At 40.1% G+C, this 20400-nt stretch overlaps 1 protein-coding gene across 2 annotated transcripts in view; it reads left to right on the top strand.

Annotated features, from left to right (window-relative positions):
• LOC135491993 (uncharacterized) overlaps positions 1 to 20400 on the top strand; it is a 147896-nt gene that overhangs the window by 68608 nt on the left and 58888 nt on the right. Inside the window, exon 1 of one of the 2 annotated variants that reach the window (XM_064778024.1) lies at positions 11240 to 11243. The exons of the other annotated variant lie outside the window; for it this stretch is intronic. The gene's annotated coding sequence lies outside the window, so the exon portion shown is untranslated. Of the gene's footprint in view, positions 1 to 11239; positions 11244 to 20400 lie in introns of those variants that run through there. 2 annotated transcript variants of the gene reach the window in all.

The following is a 20400-nucleotide window of genomic DNA, read 5'->3' on the forward strand; positions in this document are numbered from 1 at the left end:
TAGGCATGTCTGAAAGTAGAATTGACGTCACTCTGATGAAGATAAATGACGACTTTGGACAGACTCAAAAGCCTTAACCCTTTTATGCAGTAAAATGGTTTAAACTTCGGTTTCATACTTGCCTAAGTAAAACAAACCTGTATTTGTCATTTTTCATAGATTTGTTTTGTACGAGGTGTTTTTACATTCAAATCAGTGAAAAAATTACATCATAAAAGTTACTATTCCAAATGAAAATTTCACGAGAAAACGGCAGTCGGATTTTGAAAATTATACGCTGAAAGTGCATTTGAACTTGAAATTGTTATATTTATTCGCAAAATTAGGATTTTTTGGAAGCATCTAAAAGTACCCCATTCGTCAGAATCGGAAAATACATCAGCATGAATGAACCATTTGAATCGAAATACTAAAAAAAACAAGCCTATTGAGACGTTTTAGGCATTCCGACAGCAAATCTGCCGTGGCCGGTAATAACCGGTATATGAATATTTATCTTAATCATCACTACCGTGACCAAGGAATGCGAAATGACCTCGATCATCGTCTAGACCGTGTAAGCTACTGGCTCAACCTTTCTGGTTGAACGACATGAAGATGGAACATTATACAGACTCCAAAAGATTGCTTTTCATGGTCAGCTGTACAAACAATCAATTGGGTATCAGCAGGGAAAACAATCTGAACCGCTTCAGTCGTCAGTAATTGTGTTAAAAGCTCTTGTTGGGCCTTTCAGGCCGGGTTTCCATAGAGCAACATGGTGTACGAACATGCCGGTGAACAATGGTTTCACAGTCGTAAACCTTTTGTGAAGCCATTGTTCACCGGCGTGTCCGTATACCGGGTTTCCATAGAGGTACATGGTGTACCATGGTGGACAATGGTTTCACAGTCGTAAACCTTTTGTGAAGCCACTGTTCACCGGCGTGTCCGTATACCGGGTTTACAAAGAGCTACATGGTGTACCAACATGCCGGTGAACAATGGTTTCACAGTCGTAAACCTTTTGTGGAGCCATTGTTCACCGGCGTGTTCGTATACCGGGTTTCCATAGAGATACATGGTGTACCAACATGCCGGTGAACAATGGTTTCACAGTCGTAAACCTTTTGTGGAGCCATTGTTCACCGGCGTGTCCGTATACCGTGTAGCTCTATGTAAACCCGCCTAATGGACGATCGCGATCACTTAAAACTCTATTTTGAAAGGGGTAAGATATTTGTAATTACTGTCGCCCTTGAAATAGGAATGCAGTTATACACAATGCCAGAGTGCAGTTATTATGCATACGAATTCGATGAAATGTGGTATCTATAGTGGGTGTATATCAATCTAGACAACGGTATTGAAATTCATATTCTGTACATATCTACACAATTAGACGTTTTCAAATTCAATTACAAATTTCGAATATTTAACGAACGGTGTAGGCCTTTAACGCACTGGTCAGATGTATACACATGGTGGGCGACAGGATATTGCAGGATATTTCACCTGAACTCGTCGAAGCCTCACGTATCACGATGAGAGAAATAAAGGGTTTTACTAATCCCCCAGAACGTCAACGCGAACGCCTGTCCCATTGCTCGACTTCGTCATCAGGAGGTCAAACAATGGGATAGGCGTACACGTTGGAGTTTCGGGGGACTTACGAAAACTCCCTATTAACTTTTCCCCCGAAATGTGGTCATTTTTAGATTCGGTCTATCCGTCTCTTCACCAAAAAGTTATAGTCTAAGCCTTGGAGAAATCACTTCTAACCGTAAATGAGCACGATTCACGAGGTATATTTAATCGGTGAATATTTCTTCGGGTCTCTGTCCCCCGACTTCCAATGCGATGAATCGATGACATATTGAAGCTTTGCCTTTGGGCTCTCATCATTACGGTTTATAAATTTATGATGATGAAGATTTAATATCGTCTACAGGGTATTTATCGACTCAATATGTTTTATGTAATAATGGCCGATGATTCCTTTGATGACATTTCCCTCGCGAAAACATTTGTCAGTGTTATCATCAAACATTATTGGCTTACTTGAAGTATTAAACATGAAATTAACAACATCTCTGGATTTATAAATCGTTTACCATGGTGGTATCAATAATACATGGTAATTTTTTTCTACCATGGTGAAATCACTTTATCATGAAGTATTTGTACTATGGTGAAAGTATTTCTATCATGGTGACATTACCATAAAGTATTTCTACATGGTGAAATCAGTTTACCATAAAGTATTTCTACATGGTGAAATCACTTTACCATAAAGTATTTCTACATGGTGAAATCACTTTACCATAAAGTATTTCTACATGGTGAAATCAGTTTACCATAAAGTATTTCTACATGGTGAAATCAGTTTACCATAAAGTATTTCTACATGGTGAAATCACTTTACCATAAAGTATTTCTACATGGAAATCAGTTTACCATAAAGTATTTCTACATGGTGAAATCACTTTACCATAAAGTATCTCTACATGGTGAAATCAGTTTACCATAAAGTATTTCTATCATGGTAAAATAACTTGACCATGAGGTATTTCTATCATGGTGAAGTCATTCTACCATGAAGTATTTCTATCAAGGTGAAATAACTTGACCGTGAAGTATTTCTATCATGGTGAAGTACTTTTACCACAAAGTATCTCTATTATGGTGAAATCACTTAATCATAAAGCATTTCTATTATGGTGAAACCACTCTACCATGAAATATGTCTATCATGGTAAAAGAGTCAAAATAGGGAAATCGTTTTAGTACGAAAACACACTGTAAGTTTCAATATGTGGTTGGCTGTAAAAACATTGATATACTAGCATGCCAGTATATCAATGTTTTTAAATCGCCTTGATGACTGAGAGTATTAACCAGTGACACTAGCATTGGCGTTAACTTAATTCAGTGTTGAGTCTAATGGCCTAACCGATGAAGATAGCGCCAGGTTAAGTGAACGCCATTTTTGTGTACATGTACATGTATAGTGACAACATTTGATTTTGAACCACCAGGCCTGGTAAATTGGTTATATTGTCAGTGCGAAATATTTTATATTCAAGAAGTTGCTTTTTTCAAATATTTTTGTCCATGGTAAATTATTGGGGTTTTTCATAGTATAGTGAACGCATTATATATCTGGGCCATAGTAAATTATGTTATCAGTTTTCTAGAAGGCCTATGTAATGGAGGCTTTTTATTTATCGTTCTAAGACTCAACCATAAAATAATTCCTGCCTGAAAAGATGAAATAGCATTACTTCAGATTAATGTTTATTACTATTTAATACTATTAATTACATTTGACGCCCAAAACTCAAATGTAACCAGTCAAACAATATCCTAAGCGACTGAACCGCCAGTGGATTCTGAACAATGAAATAGGTTAAATCGAGGTTTGAAAGGTGCGTGACTGATTTTTAAGATGAAGATTGAATATAGGAGGAAGATCAAACACGGTTATCGTGGTATTGGAGTAATACAAATCACCTTTTGTTGTTAGTGTTTTCTTTCGTTTTTGTCACAAGAGGTTTGATATCATGTCAATTGACTTGGGATGTTTGTTTATTTTGTTGTTTTGTTGTTGTTTTTTTTCATTATTTAATTCGATTCACTGCCGCTGTTATATTCCTACTTCAGAACCACGGTCTCCATTCAAAGACAACAATAAGGAGTTTTCGCAAATCTCCCGACACGCCAATGTCAACGCCTATCTCATTGTTTGACCTTCCTGATAACGAGGTCGAATAATGGGATAGGCGTTCACGTGGGCGTTTCGGGGGCTTTGCGAAAACTCGCTATTATTTCATTCGTATGCGATTTCGCTCCTGCATAACTTTATACTAATCTTGTTGATTACATCTGCAGTGGTCCAAGCAGGCAGCAGGGGTGACAGCGTATTATGTAACCACACGTCACCCCTTCTATTTGCCAGATTAACTGCGAATGCGACAAGCGAAATCAGCTATGCACGAGTGATATTGCGTATTAATGAAATAATTCTGTTTACATTCGGACACCTTTAAAGCAAGAAGCTGTTTAGGACACCACAGAAAACGATAAAAGGTTTTACAGGGAGTGCTAATACGGGATGTCCTCGTGAAGACTATAAAAGTACGACCATACTTTTTGAAGGTCCACAAAAGGGTAACAGTAGGACTAAGTAGGCCCTGTTCCCGCCTTTATTGTGACTTGTCATGCACAATCTACAAAGCGCCGCTTCCCATACCGCCCTGAAACATTGACGAACAAAACATTAGAAATACCCGCTGGTGTGGCTCACAGATCTTTAGCCAATGACTGTGACGACCTGTGCGCGCATACAAATAACACTATTCATGGAGTATAAATTGCCAATTATAATACATGCAACATATGGCACCCCAAGAGGCCTCTTCAAAATGGCACCCGATACCGGTATTCACGAGGGCGACCTGTATATCAAAATAAATAGTGTTTTTTCTTCAAAATGCTAAGAAAAAGACATATACATGTAAATTATGCAGAGACAAATTTAGGATTTATACAAAAGAAAAACGATAGTACCTGATTTCTTATTGTGTATTGATATTGTTTTTAAAAATATCACCTTCTACCACCTCAAGGCAAAAAACCACTTGCCACAAAAGAATCTCAGCAATGTGGTACGACCATCATGAGCAGTAGTTTTATTTACACGATATTTCAGGAATCGTTTTACTATGATTTCTAATTACTTTAACTGGTAATGACTTTAACTTTTGATAACTTTAACTTCTGATAACTTCAGCTTCTAGTAACATTACCTTCTAATTCCTTTAGTATCATAGAAGCCTTACCTGGTCGTACATATTTGGTCCAATATCATAGTCTATTATCAACGTGGTAACTGTGGTGGGAGTGAGTGGGCGGAGGAGATAATCTCTTATCGCGCACGCTTGCTCCTGTAACGGAGGTGTGGGCTGTGAGCCAGCCCACCAGCCCTTCTCTACTAGGGGGTATAACCACAGCCTCCCATGGGTCAGATGATTGATCGTCTGTCTGTGAGATTTCTTCCCCCAGTATAAATTATACAAAACGGTGAAACAGAGATTTGGGAATTACTCTATTCTTTATTATGAAATACAAGCAGGAGGTCTTCTTATTTAGTTTATTCTTGTTGAACCCTACCGCTCTCTCCCCGATGGATGTCGTCCTGCGGTCTGGTTGATATGCTTGGCCAAGGGCCAGCCAATGATAGCCAGGTCATGTGGTATTTACAGTTTTGGGGGGACTTGTGGCAGGATGCCCGGCCAAAACAACAACAGTTAACCTGGCGAGCTATGAGGGCACCAGTACACGCCAACGAACATTCAGTCAGTGACAGTTAATGCCGTAAATTTTCTGATGGTAGGGCCTACTTGTCTCTGTTTTAGCAGGTTTAACTCTGACTTATTGTAAAAGAAACAGATCTGTTTTGCTGAAATAGATCCGAGTCTGTTGGTAATTTGGTTATAGTCTTAAGCTTGGCGACTTAAATGTCGAACTTTATCAAGATAAGTCTAGTCTTGAACAATAAAAACTAGTCTTTTGATCTGTTTAGGAACCTGAAATTTGGGGAATCTTTTATCTACCCATGCCGACTCACGGGCAGTGAATGTCAATCCTAAAGTCTCCTCGGATATACGCACAACGACGATAGATCGGCATGTTATCTACCAATCGACTTTCCCCACCAAAGAAACTTTTAGGCAAATCTGAGACGGTAATATATCATCCTAGAAGTCCGCCTGAATCCTCAAAAAAATAGCTCTTGAAGGAAACCTAGAGCAAAACGCTTATAAAAATGGAGTTTTGAACGGCCCGGTTAAAACCTAAGGCGGGAATAAGCTTCCATTGATAAATGTTAGCAGTTTCGAGTTCCCCTCAGGTAGTTGATTATGTAGCCAAAGAGCTGCATGAGAAATAATCACCAATTTAGTTATTTTTACCACGTTTAGCTAGTCTAAATAAAGACATGTGCCACGACCGGGTCTCTTTAATATACTTACATGACCTACCTCCGCAATGCCGATTGGCTTGCCGCGAGCAGTCTGACTTCTAACACATTTGAAAAGGTCTCTCATTAACCTATGATCAGATTCTGATATAATGACATATATTATTGCATTGATTTCCCTTTCGTGGCCCGCAGCGGTCATATAATGATGTTTAGTGTCAAGGCTTATAATATAATGGTATTAAAGGAGTATGCCCTTCGTAATTACTTGAGGTCCAGGAAAATAGAAATGCAGTGATTCACAATGCCGTAGTGCAGTTATTAAGCATACGATTTTGCTGAAATTTGGTATTTATACTTTTTGTATACCTGCCTACATAATGGGAATGCTGAAAGGATTATTACAGTACGTATTTACGCAATTTTCAAATTCAAGTACAATTTCTATTTTTTAAAACGGCATAGGCTTTCAACCGATTAAAGATAAGGAAATCATTGTTTTGTCTCTAATGGTGGCAAATGCTCACGACAACTGTTGTGGAATAGTTTTCCTGTTGATCGGAGGGGAGTGAATTCGTCACTTATAAGCTAGGCAATTTGCCAAACTAAGATTCTTCAGTTTGACCAAATAGAATTGTCATCCTCTATTTGAGAGAAGTACATCCGTCAGTCCTGTCCTTATATATGTTCTAGATATTTTAACCTCAGATCCTATAGTATGATTCAAACTACATGTAATTAGAGTTTTAGCGGACCTCATACCCCCGGCAAAATCCAATAGGGTTACGACGCCGGTAATGGATACATGTATGATTGTGATATTGCCCCACTCGAAACTGCCTTATTCTAAGGAAAGTGCACTGGATTGGCCTCATGTCCACTACGGGTTTGGCATTGGGTCTGCTTGCTAGAGCAAGGCATTTTGTCAAGTGATATGGCCGCTTACTATATTTGGAGTTCCACTACAGAAATGTACGGTGTCTGCCCGGCTCTATTCTTGTTCCATTACCTGAACACCGCGTCTAATAAACACGGACATAAATAACACCGGGTCTATTAGATACGGAGAGCATCGCTGTATCAGCACCGTGTCTATTAAGCTGGGTGTTAATAGACCCGGTGTTTCTGTAATGGAACTAGAATAGAGCCGGATATAATTGTTGTTTTTTGTACGGCAGTAGGCGGCTCTACTATCGATTGCACGGTTGAAGTGATTTTCCTTGTTTGTTTACCTCAGGCAGCCATTACAGTTGATCAATGACCGTGATTCCTTACCTCCGTGAAAATCAAACATTGGAGAGCGACTCACGTGCTGCCATCTGTCGCCATATCAACTAACCGTGTAATCCTGTAATTGAAACGCGGAACAAAATATGTCCGGATCTATTTATACACGGACAGACACCGTATCCAATAAACACGGGTTTAAAAGCAGCAGTGGAACTCCAACTACATATATGTCGTGAAAAAAAACACGTTAGTGATATTCATGAGTGCCCATTTTCTATGAAAGTGACTAGATCTTAGAAGGAATATGAATGATAGTCAGCGCATCGTGCATTCTGATGATTGATTATAATTTGATGGGTTTGTTGCTGCGGCATAATGGCCTTTGATGATGCACAGATCTACGTTTTATATCTCCTATAATTAGGTGCGGTCAAACAGCACGGAACTGCAATAAATCTCAGTGAAAGATGTCTACGGGCGGGTCGTTGTAAAACAAGAACCGCGCAGAAACGCAGAAACACAGAAACGAAACAAAGGCACCAGCAGTCCTGTGGCGAAGTATGGTCTGCTTATCTATTTGTTAGCTATCAATTACGTATTTTTGTTTCGATATAATAGTTATTGATCAACCTGTCTTAGACCATTGAAACAGGTGAGTTCTTGTAAAACGTAGATACGAAACAGAAATGTCGGAACGAAACACAGGAACCGGCAGTATCAGCACTACCTACACATACAAAATAGATCGATGAAGGACCATATCACCTCCAATCATGCCCATCTTGCCTATAGATTCCCGCATCGATTTACGAGCCGCGTGGTTATTTAAACATATTAGCGAGTAATCGTTGTGTCAGTTGTCGCCGGTGATGGTTCGGCGATGATTGAAGTGATTTGATGGTTAGGCCAAGTAAGATAAAAACTTGTTTCTTGCCCCGAGCCTTTTATCAAAAGCAGTGCGTAGGGGGAGCACGGACGCATTTCGAGGCTCGGAAAGTACGTCCGTACCACGCCCACAGGGCCGATTTCCCCTGTCCAACACAAACGGTCATGAAAGAGTGATTTTTACAATATGTACAGAATTCTTACTCGTACAAGTCTAAGGAAAGTGTTGTCGGCACAGGTTGCATGGATGTAGTTTGATGTATAACGTAAGCAGTGGCGGCGAAAAGTGTTAGAAAAAGTAGAAAAATATTCCTGGGCGACGCTTGCGGCTTTTGGCCTATTAACCACCGTTAAATGTGTTTCGAGGGGGTAGATGGTATATGATCTGCCATGATAACCCTTTCATAAGACAGGGGGGACAATGAGAATTAAGGCCAAGGTGCGGGCTTTGTTTGAAGAGAGTGGACAGGGTTAGGTCTGCATTCTTTTCACTGCGAGGTGAGAGACAAAAATACGTGATAGGGGCGGACGGAGACGGCGAACCAGTGTATATTTTTACCTGGCCTTAGAGAATGTCTTACGGCGGTTGGGGTGGGTGGCGAGATTAATCAGGGAAGCCAGCATAGTTGAAAAGTATGTCGTGAAATACTGGAACATCCATTGATTAGGCGGGCAGGGAATTAGTACAGATTACAGGTGATGAGATTCACCTGTATATTTATATATTCTTTGATGGCATTCTTGAGGGAGGCCAAAAGAATACATGGAAAGTTCTGGTTACTCCACCCTTCTGTTATTTATTACGAATTCATTCAGGGCCGTTGACACGAGACTAAACTGATCTAGGTCGTTCCGGATTGGTCTGGATCGGTCTGCCGTGTAAACGCGCACGAATCTAACCTGTTCTTGAAACAGCTCAGACTCAGATTGAGAATTTACTCCCGCCACAGGTAGTACCGGGGCGTTCAGAACTCTCAATTTGATAAGCGCCGTGCGACCGGTTCCTTTAAACAAGTAGAAACTCGCACTTTCGGAAAACGAAATTAGGGACTACGTAGAATCAAACCGTGACGTACCTAAAATGAGTTTGAAAACGGGGTCAGTGTTTCATCATGAAGGACTTTTTTGCTGGTTTTCGAATCATAATCAAATAATATTTGGGATGCTTCAGATAGCTTATAAGAGATGGTTCGCGAGTGCGATGGGTGAATATCCTCAAGGAGTCGGAAAGCTCGTTATTATAAGTGGATCTTACCGTTAAGACTTAAAATGCTGTTAAACATCTTGCGATCGTAGCGGGATAGTTTGTTTATTTCTTGACAGTTAACATTACTGGAAGTTTCAAGTTAAATAGATTTAGAGTTTGAAATATCATGGTATGTTTGATGAAAGTTAGATCAGCGGAATGCCAATTTCACTTGGTTAGCTTCGTAAAAAGCCTACCGCTAAGCTGAGTCATAGAGCTCAAAATTATAACATATGCAAATTTCCTAAAACTTGGCAGTATTTCATAATGTGAAATACTTTATAGTATTTTATAGTCGTGATAAGGACGGCGTATTCCTTTAAACACACTACATTGGAACATGCATTAGACTCTTATACTATAGTATACTGCTACTGCTTAAACTCATGATCACCTTGATAGCTGGGGAAACCCTTGTAGGACTGAGATCACTATTAACTTTTCAGTGAGATCATGGGTCAGGACCTTCTCACTTGCAGGCAATATAGACTGAAAACATTTGGAGGTCGAGCATTCGCCACTTTAGCACCTCAACTGTGGAACTCTTCCCCCCACCCTGAGAGCTACATCGGATGTCTCAACCTTTCGCAAAGAACTCAAGACCCTTCTTTTCAATAGAGCTCACCAGCGCCGGTGAACGTTTGTTTCAAGTGATACAGGCGCTTTACAAATAACAATTTATTATTATTATTATTATTAAATATGATAAAATGTTAAAAAGGCCCTGTCATGCTTGAATAATGTGTGGAATGTTAGTTTTTTGGTTTGTAAACATGATATTAGACTTTATTGATTTGGATTAATGTTAACTTACACAAACCAGGTCGATTTTGAAATATGAACTCCTATTCATGATTTTCCTAGAATGGAATGACATGGTCTTGGAGACGGTAAACATGGCTCCATAACGTGTCAGATTCTGACATGTCTCAGACGAATGTCAATTACACAAATCAAAATCCTTGGAATTGTTTTAAATTCATACATAGAGTTGTCAAGATATTGGACTATGCTCATGGAAAGTTTGAAGAAAAACACAGCTTTGAATTATTTTTAAATCAGGAAAATGTATGTACATAGAATGTACAGGGAATGTATGTTCAATTTAATTGTGTACAAGGCCCTGTAGTAATCTTACTGACATTATCTACCTTTGGTCTGGGAGTGAATGACTTCGACACCTGATGTGATGGCACTGCCCAGGAGATATTATCTCTGGAGCTGCTTCGTAAAGCAATAAAAATCGCCACTGACGATGAACTACCAAGCGATTTCAACAGCGTTAATCGAACCTAATCTTCACCACAGTCTTCAGTACAATTTTCAGGGTTATCAACAATATGAGCATAAAATGAATTGTCAATAATCACTCGCCGCTGGCCTATGGCGCATGGCATAATTAGTTGCACGCGAAAAGAAAAAAACATGACCCTAACCGCAATACTGTATACTGCCATTTTTTCCGCTGCATTATTTTCGCGATACATCACGGCAAATCTCCACTTATTCCGTGATGAAATAATTCTTGGCTCATTCTACTAGTCGACAGCATGAGGTTATTGATTCAAGGAGATAATATCTCCCAGACCATAGGCAGATAATGTAAGATTACTATAAGGGTTTTCCCCAGCTATCAAGGAAATCGGGCTTTAAGCAGTACTCAGCAGGAAGGACTCTGTCCGGGGATGAAAGCTTTTTCTGTCGCTGAAAGTTTCTCGAGTACAGATTTGTACTCTAAAATTTCTTAGACTTGAATATGTTCACAATTTTTATTTTAGTGGATTACGAACTTTCTTTCGGTTTTCGAAACAGAAAATATTGTTCGAGATTTTCATTTTCGCGATGCAAGGTTATTAGCGAAATCCGCGAAATTAAAATCCCCGCGAAATCAAATTTAGAGATTTACAGTACCTGTACGATAAGGTGGTAAATTAATAACCAGCTGTTTTCCACACTGTAGAAAATAATTGTATCCCCCAACCTTACATTCTTACCCCGCGCACAGTTGTATCACCTTCCGATTTATCGACTTTCGAGTGTCCATACAGATATTAGTTGCATCGTCTTACCAATAATAGAAAAAGGAACGCGCGACAAGTGACAATCAAATTGTGGATTATCCTGAGGGCAAGTAAAAAGTTGTTTCTTGTCCGATATCTTTCATGAAATCGGTACGAAAGGGCACTTTACGTGTTTTATTTTCTATTCATGGTAGAAGTCAAATTGGTATAATGACCTAAGCATATAAGGGAGGTTCTTCAACCCCTATAAACGACTACGTACGAATTACGAAAGTCTGCCGTGTCATCAGATCCAGTGCAGACTCATTTGAGCGACGTAAATCACCTTTTCGTAGCGGCAGTCGAAATCGGGTTGAAACACACGTTATTTTTTACTTGCTCGATTCATGATCACATGATGGTCTGTCGTGTAATGCAAGTATCAATTCGTGTCTTGTACCCCCCCCCCCCCCCCAACTCCTCAAGGGTACGACACCTTATCACCCTATAACGACATCTTAAGGTTCAAGCATCACCCTTTTTTCACCAATGCTACTTTTTCTTTCGTCAAGACATCACCATCAACAATATATCAGTTATCACCATCATATAAAGTAATCGGACTAATTTTACTGGGTAAGGCTGTATGTTCGAGAAGACATCGACACATTAGCATCCTTATTCTTTCCAGCTTCGCCAAATTTTCACTAAGGGAAAAATAAATACTACTCAAGCATCGGCAAAGATTAGTGGTGATAGCTTAACTACCCTTGAGGAGGGGGGGGGGGGTACAAGAAACGAATTGATACTTGCATGGACGCGCACGAATGTGCTCTGACCTGATACTTCTGGTCTGCTTCGGTGTACATACTTACATGTACAGTACGGCATTTAAAAAATTGATACTGCATCTGAAGTATTGGTTGTATGCCTCGGTTTTGGCCAATCTTTTAGCTCCACCCGAGCGGTTTTGGTGAGACAATCAATACCGACCGTTATGTTTCTATACTAAAACATCTCTAAACAAATAACGAAAAATGTGGTTTTATGTGCTTTTGAAATGCTTCCACATTTTGCACCAACACATGCGGTTATGATTGCCTAACCATAACCGCTGAATTCAAAACGAGGCTACATTGGCGCGTAGTGCATTTATACTATAATGTGCGGTTCATTCTAACCCCAGTTGTTTTGAGAATACGAGACTCACGTCATTCATGACTTCGTGAGCGATTTCATATGATCTGGTCTTGTATGGTCGGGTTTGGTTCCGTGTAAGCGGCCCTATTAGAGAGATTAAGATTTTGATCCGAGAACGAGGTGGATTTTTTCTCTAGTTTAGGAGCCTCATAGCCTAGTAGTTAACACTGCTGGCTACCACGCAATAGGGCCCGGGTTCGATCCCGGGGAGAACCCAGGATTGTATTTCCGGATGAACCGGCGTGGCTTTCAAGGAACTAAAATTCCTGGCTCTTCACAACACGTACATTAACGTACGAAATAGTCGAGATGAGACTAAAAGCCGTGGTCCCTTGTACCTGAGTGTCTATGCCAGGGCAAGTAAAAGATCCCACATAGGTGGACAGTAGCCTATAGTGGACTCCATGCCTCCGGCAAAAATCCAATAGGGTTACAACGCCGGTAATGATGATGATGATGATGATGATTGACGTCATCAAGTCAAACTGATTGTTTTGTATCATTGTTTTCAGGCATACCAGGCATTATAAACATACTGTTTCATTTCATTTCTGACAGCAGGCAATAGGGTATCTATCGTCAAAATACCACCTCGTTTTCGTTCTCGTTCGAAAATCTTATTATTATCTTATTATCATAGACAATCGTTTCTCAATGCAAGCGTAGGAACCATTAGCAATGATTTACAATTAATTTGTGTTGTCCAGGGACCATAGATATTAAAGATATGCTGAACAAAATGAGTTAACTTAAGTTAACGGCCCTGTTGTTCCGAACAAAGGTCATAAAGCGTGACTCTTGCTTGATTTTAACACTATAAAATAAAAGTTAATTAAATTCTATTTCCCCGTTTATAGGTTTCGCATTCCTGTATTGTCACAATGTCGACCGGTTAGTACCACAGAGTTTACCCCAGATTATCCACCATCAAAACCACCGCCGAGAAAAGATAAGATAAATTGGTATGTTTGGTGCTGTTCAAAGCATCAATCAGTACTTAACGACCCTGCGGGTTTCAAAAGCACGACCAATGCGATTTCTAAGTTATTTCCGGCGCATCTGTTACAAGCTTGACCCACCAACAGCGAAGAATTTTTTCTGCAATAGTCTACGGTGGGGGGGAGGGGGGCGTCGCATCAGGTAAGACGTGGTTGATATAAATCCTTGTTACTTGTCCTGCTGTCACCAGTCGGCTCAGCTCATAAAGAGGACGAAATAGGTAGTAAAAAAGCTACTTCTATCTTTATTATTCATCGTGTAGGTACCCAAACTTATATATACAGAATCTACAATTTATGTCTTTTATTCAATTCGTACACGTCTAAACCCTAACCCCCCCCCCCCCGCCCGAGAATAATTTTTGTATTTACCTTTTGCCACTTAAAGGCCATAACTCCAGGTATTTTGCCATTTTCTGCTGTAAGACGATTTCAAAAGTGTACCTAACACTTTATACAATACAGAAAACCCAATGCAATTAGCTCCATCCATTTTGAAGATATAGCCATTTATGTGTTTGACAACTTGATTACCTAATCAGGCTAGCAACTGGCTTGTTAGAGCCAGGCGGCGGGTTCAGCAAAAGTTGTGATGTAGATCAGGCTATTGCCCTACTTGGGAGGACAAATATCAATGAATGCTCTTAAAATTGATATATGAAGTCTGTTTTTCATTGACATTCGATATACCCCATAATAAGGTAAGGTAATACAGACAAATTTATACCATTATAGTAAGAAATCAAACATCAGTCTGATCTCTGTCAGTAAACTTGCCGCCTGACTTCACTTAGAAACCTAACCAAGGCTGTTACATAACATGTAAACAAAACAGTTAATCTTGCTTTATCTCTGGACTGGGTGCTTCAATTTTGATCAAACTTGATTTAATGCGGAGCTTTAAGTCTACTCTTTGAGGATCTGTACATGTCATGCAATCATAAAAGCAGGAGTCGTGGCCTTTAATACGTTTTATTCAGAGACCACGCGAGTTATGATTATGCATCAGTATGGCCTCATTGGCAAGATTCCGCCTGGTATCAGCCTTATGGTCGTTTTTAGCACATCAAAATCATTTAGAAAAAGTATATCAATACCTGGTTGTCCTCAAAAAAATCCGATGGAGCTTAATTAAATGGCCATAATTTTAAAACAGGTTTGAGTAAGATTTCTGATGATATAAATCACTTTACGGTATTTCACTTATTCTTCTCTGTGTGGTACGCACGAACATTCGCTTGAAATGTGTCGGCTCCGATCCACTATGATAATCAATAAAAATTGGAAAAAGTGCCCCCAAACCCCGATTTTGAGTTTTAAGAATACACTGAAGTTTCGACGTGAAACAATTTATAATTTTACGGGATTTCACTTGATATTCTTCTCTGTGTGGTAAAGCATGTATATGTGATGGCTCCGATCCACTATCAATATAAATATTGAAAAATAAAAATGCCCCAAGCCCCGATTTCGAAAATTAGAGTAGTATCGAACGCGAAACAATTTCTAATCTTTACCTGCCCCAAAATCGTCAAGCTCTTCAGATGCCTGATATCAGTATAATTACATTAAGGCGCTGTTGAGATGCCTTAATTTTTCGAGTGTTAGATTGAGCTAATAGCTCATTATTTGAGAGATGAGTCGGCTAAGTGAATATTATATCGTGATGGGTGACAATAGTGATTTGTTAACAATTTCAAGAAAGCATGTGCTGGGGAAGTGTTTTGAATTCATACTCTGTTAGACGTAGATGCCGGGTAGTGATTACGGATTGTTAAAATAGTAAGTGATAAAAGGACTAATCGATTTGAATGAATGGAATACGATGGAACGTGATAAAAGCGTGCTTAATCATCCCCAAAGTTTTCTAATTTGACGCGGTAGTAGCGAGAGATAACGCCAGGCCGACACGAATTCTAATATAGCGTTACTGTTTACGCCTGAGTTATATCGGGTTGTCATGTTTCACTTGTCACGAGTTAACTGACACGACGTGGGTATGAATAGTGACATCGTGAATCGTATGTAGCCCGCTCTTTGGAAATGACATGTTCGTTCTTCATGTCACGCATGAAAAGTGAACAGTGATACGTTAACTCTATATTCGCAGCCTCAGACAGCAGAGGACAGCTCTCGCACGCATTTATCATGTGGTTGTATATCTCTGGCGCCCTCTTCACAGAAACCATGTGATTATCCCTCGCTATTCCTCCGCTGAACTGGAAAACATCGTTGCGGCTGTTAGGCATGATTTTACTGTGCATGTTTCATCGTATTCCGTTCGTTCCGTTCCGCCAATTCGATGAGCCCGTAATTACGCCGTTCGTTCGATATTTGAAATTTGCAATTGAATTTGAAAAGTTCAGATTGTGTGAATGCGTACTGGATATGATTTGACAATGTCATTATGCAGACAGATTTACAAACCGAGTTTCAGCAGAAGTGTGTGCATGATAAATGCTCTACGGCATTGTGTATAACTGCATTTCTATTTTCTTTGACCACCGTAGCAGTAAATACATTTAAAGGTGATGTGTGTGTACTGAAGGTTTCGGATATGACCTGACCAGCTAATACATCGACTGCACCGAGCCCAATGCCCGCTGTCCTTCGACGCGGCCTGAGTAAAAAAATTGTAATATTAGATTTTGGTTTTGATAGATTTTACAAGGGTATACCGCTTTGAACGTCAACACCATCTTACTTCAATGAATCCAATCCCCCACCTTAATAACTGGCAGTCTTAGCAGGTTAAAGGGACTTTGATATCATAGCCTTGTGTGTGAAGATGCACCCATACATGAATTGGTCATCATATACAAGTCAGTGGATTTCTGGTATCACGCAGGGTTTTGTCGGATCAGCCTATGAGCGCCCAGCCAGTCGGCGCGGAGCAAAGAATTTGAATTAAAAACATAAACAAAAGTATATGGCAACGATGTGGTACAGGAAACAAAGCCAATGTTCGGTGACAATACCTGCCATCTACTTTTGTTCCTGGTTGAAAGTATTCTTCGGGGGGATTTTTTGTAGCTCCAATAGCTACAAGCTTAATTTTCCTTTCATTCCTGCGCATCTGACAGTAAGCCCAATAAGCACTCAGCTTCGGCGTTGGATAAAGTGAAATCCGAAAGAATGTCGTCGACTGCTAACGCTGCTTCTAATCAATTAATCAAAGGGAATCATAATAATCGCGTGGTAATTAATGGCGATATTTATCGGAGTTCGTAACATTTTGTCAAAGAGATAACAAACCTGAAGAACAACAAATCGACAAGGAATATTTTTAGCTGAATACTCAATCATTACACTTCTGGTGATTCTCCCTCTAAATCATTTTGTTGACAGTTCACAGACAACTTCCGTTTGAGATGTTTAGAAATTTGAAAATTTACGACCTCGCTATTTACCTCGCACCTACGCATCTCATTATATGGGAACAGCTCCGTCTGCTGATCGGAGCGATCGACCTCCCGAATACCACGAGATCGCGCAGTGGGGTGCGTGGATTTCTAGGCTGGGCGATTAAGATATTTGGATTTGGATATTAAGGGAGATGCCAAGTTGTTTAAAAGAAGGTACAGTCAATTAGAATTGGCGTAAAATTATTCTCTCCAATTACAGTTAACCCCGTAAATTTTAAAATAAGGTTACTCTGTGTGCTTACTTTGGTGGTCGTTTCCATGAAAATGGCACCCAAAATGGCGGCACCGAAATTGCCATTTTTGGCAGATTTGCGATTATTGAAGCAATACGCCTACCCCGAAAAATTAATACACGCACAAAATGAATACGGTCATGCATGCGTGTGGCATGCAATATCACTGACTTCTGCTGTTCCCTAGCGTTAAAAATTGGAAATACATGTAGTTGCAGTTGAACCAGGAGTCAATACAATTTGAGAAAGAAACGGCTTACCCCTTTAGCTCCAAGGTAGTGACCAACTTAATTGGAACGACGGGCCCAGACAGTAAAGAGGCGACTCTCTTCGTAAGTGAAACAACGAGGGGGGTCCCGCGATTTCTAATGAAAGGCAGTTTTGATGATGAAAACGAGCGTCAAAAATTGGTATGATCTGAAACCGATTTTGTGCAAACCGCCTCAAATACTGTGCCGCTTAGGACAACAACAATGATGAATTTCCATTGTTTTTGACATTAGCGAAAAATAGAAATCACATGTCTGTCCAAAATGGTAGAGGTATCAAAAACAAACAAAATGAACACACAGCTAGAATTCAATTAAAATGGGGACCTTACTGCAGTTTTTATCATTCCTTGATCTCACAATAGAAGACGAAATAAGAAGTTAGTCTAAAGATTATTTTTATTTTTCAGCAAACTTTCCGAGAAGCCAGATATTGTCACTTGTAATTTGAAAATCCTCTTAATCTCACTTTCTATCCATCATACGGCGGAGGCGGATGCCGATTATTTCTTAATCCTGTCGCTGAAGATAACATTTTTCATCCGCAACAGATATCAAAATAAGAATTAAAGGATTGAACAGATTTGCTTCATTTGCTTGTTGAGTCTAAAGCAATTGATACGTCCAAAACCTGGAGGTGTTCGCTGTCCCAGCAAACGGTTGAGCAGAGTGTAGTCCAAAACCGAACTAAACGAAAAAGTATAACGATCATCTCTTGCTGAATAACGTCTACCATTTTTATAAGCCTGACTGTTGTCATGTGCATTGTCTACCCTTTTGAACCAAGTTGCGCTGAAAGGGTGGATGTCGTCCTGGGTGCCGACAAATGGTACCCAGGTTCGAGATCGACTGGACAATAAGCACCCTGGGTGCCATTACACTAGACAAACAGCACCCAGCTTCTTTTTGCCTGGCTTACGGATCTTAGGGACGAGGTCTAGTGTAATGGTACCCAGGGTGCTTATTGTCCAGTCGATCTCGAACCTGGGTACCATTTGTCGGCACCCAGGACGACATCCACCCTTTCAGCCCAAGTTGCTGGAAAAGTAACGACATTCCATTTTCCGGTTCTGATCACTATGAATATATATCAGCGCGGCAAATGTTAGAAGTCATCTAGGTAATGGAATTCATCTATTGTTTGGTCGTGCTGCATGTAGCAAAATTCCATATCCATTCCATATTCCATATATGTATAGCTGGTCGAATCCTACGTGAACATCGGTGGAATTAACTTGGTCGAAGTCTAATGTTTCTTGATGACCTGTAGAAAGCAGCATGCTCTTTAAAGAGATGCAGTCTTGGCACTGCACAAGTCTCTATTTAGACTAGCTGAATGTGGTAAAAGTAACTACATGTAAATTGGTGATTACTTCTTATGCAGCCTATTGGCTACATAATCAGCTTTCTGAGAGGAACTCGAAACTGCTAACATTTAACATTTATCAATTGAAGCTTATTCCCGCCGAATCTGTAGATGTTGTCCTGGGTACCCCTAAAAGTTACCCAGGACGATCCTGGGTACCTTTTAGGACATTAAAAGTTACCCAGTTTGAAATTCGCGCACTTTTGAAACCTGCCGACGAGGTTCTTGAAAACGGTACTTTAGCGTTTTGCAGTGCACGAAATCAGCTCAGTTCATCAAGAAGGATGATCTGTTGATATCGTATTTTTTGCACATAATATAAACGGAGTGAAATGGATTTAATACAGCAATATGATGATGATGATGATGATGATGATGATGATGATGATGATGATGATGATGATGATGATGATGATGATGATGATGATGATGATGATGATGATGATGATGATGATGATGATGATGATGATGATGATGATGATGATGATGATGATGATGGTGATGATGAAGAGCCACGCCATCCTGACCTGCTTGAGATGCGAAAGCTGTGTGCTGTAGGTGGCTTGGAAGAATTCCTCGCAAAGACTTTGCCAGGTGATGTTGAACTCGTAAGACAAGCGTACTATCTCTAAGTATGTTACTGTGCTACCCGACCCCTCAACGAGATTGTAAATAGCCATCTAAATCATCGGCAGAAACTCGCATTTTGACCACGTGTGTTTTGACAGGTGTGAAAAAATCCGTTTTCAAGAACCTCGTCGGCAGGTTTCAAAAGTGCGCGAATTTCAAACTGGGTATCTTTTAGTGTCCTAAAAGGTACCCAGGATCGTCCTGGGTAACTTTTAGGGGTACCCAGGTTGGTCCTGGTCCTGTTCCTGGGTACCTTTTAGGGGTACCCAGGACGACATCTACCGATTCGGCCTAATTCCCGCCATAGGTTTTAACCGGGCCGCTCAAAACTCCCCATTTTTATAAGCGTTATGCTATAGGTTTCCTTTAATAAAGGGGACTTCGCAAGACCAACTAAACGTTTCGGCCAACATTTTAAAGTTTTTCAAACGGTAAAAATAAACCTTGCATCATTAAAACTAATCAACGCCAACATAACACGCTAATTTCTTCGGTTCATCATCGAGTAGGCCTATAGGACGCAAAATACATTTTTTTAATTTCTCAATCGCAAGGCCAGGTCGAGGAATGCTCTCGGTAACTGTTGTGTTTTTTTCCAGGAATAGGGTTTTTTCGCAACTCTCCAAAATGCCAGCGTTCAAAGCTTATCCCATGGTTTGATCTCCTCATAACGTTGCCGAACAATGGGATAGGAGTTAACGTTTGCATTCCGGAGGCCTTGCGAAAGCTCCCTATTATTGCCGCCTTACGCACTTTTCAAGTCAATTTCTCTCGCGACCATCTTGCCAAGATGATTCCGTTCAACGTCCTACAGCCAATATGCTACTGACAACAAACATCCATAACTCGCTAATGCCTCGTTGACCCTGCGAAGACACTCGAGCGCGCCTCGGTTGGGTGTAAATATTACTTGGTGAAATCATGTTCCATGATGGCTTGTCTTCGTCCACAATATGACT

This window comes from Lineus longissimus, chromosome 8, assembly GCF_910592395.1.
Source record: "Lineus longissimus chromosome 8, tnLinLong1.2, whole genome shotgun sequence".
Lineage (NCBI taxonomy): Eukaryota > Metazoa > Nemertea > Pilidiophora > Heteronemertea > Lineidae > Lineus > Lineus longissimus.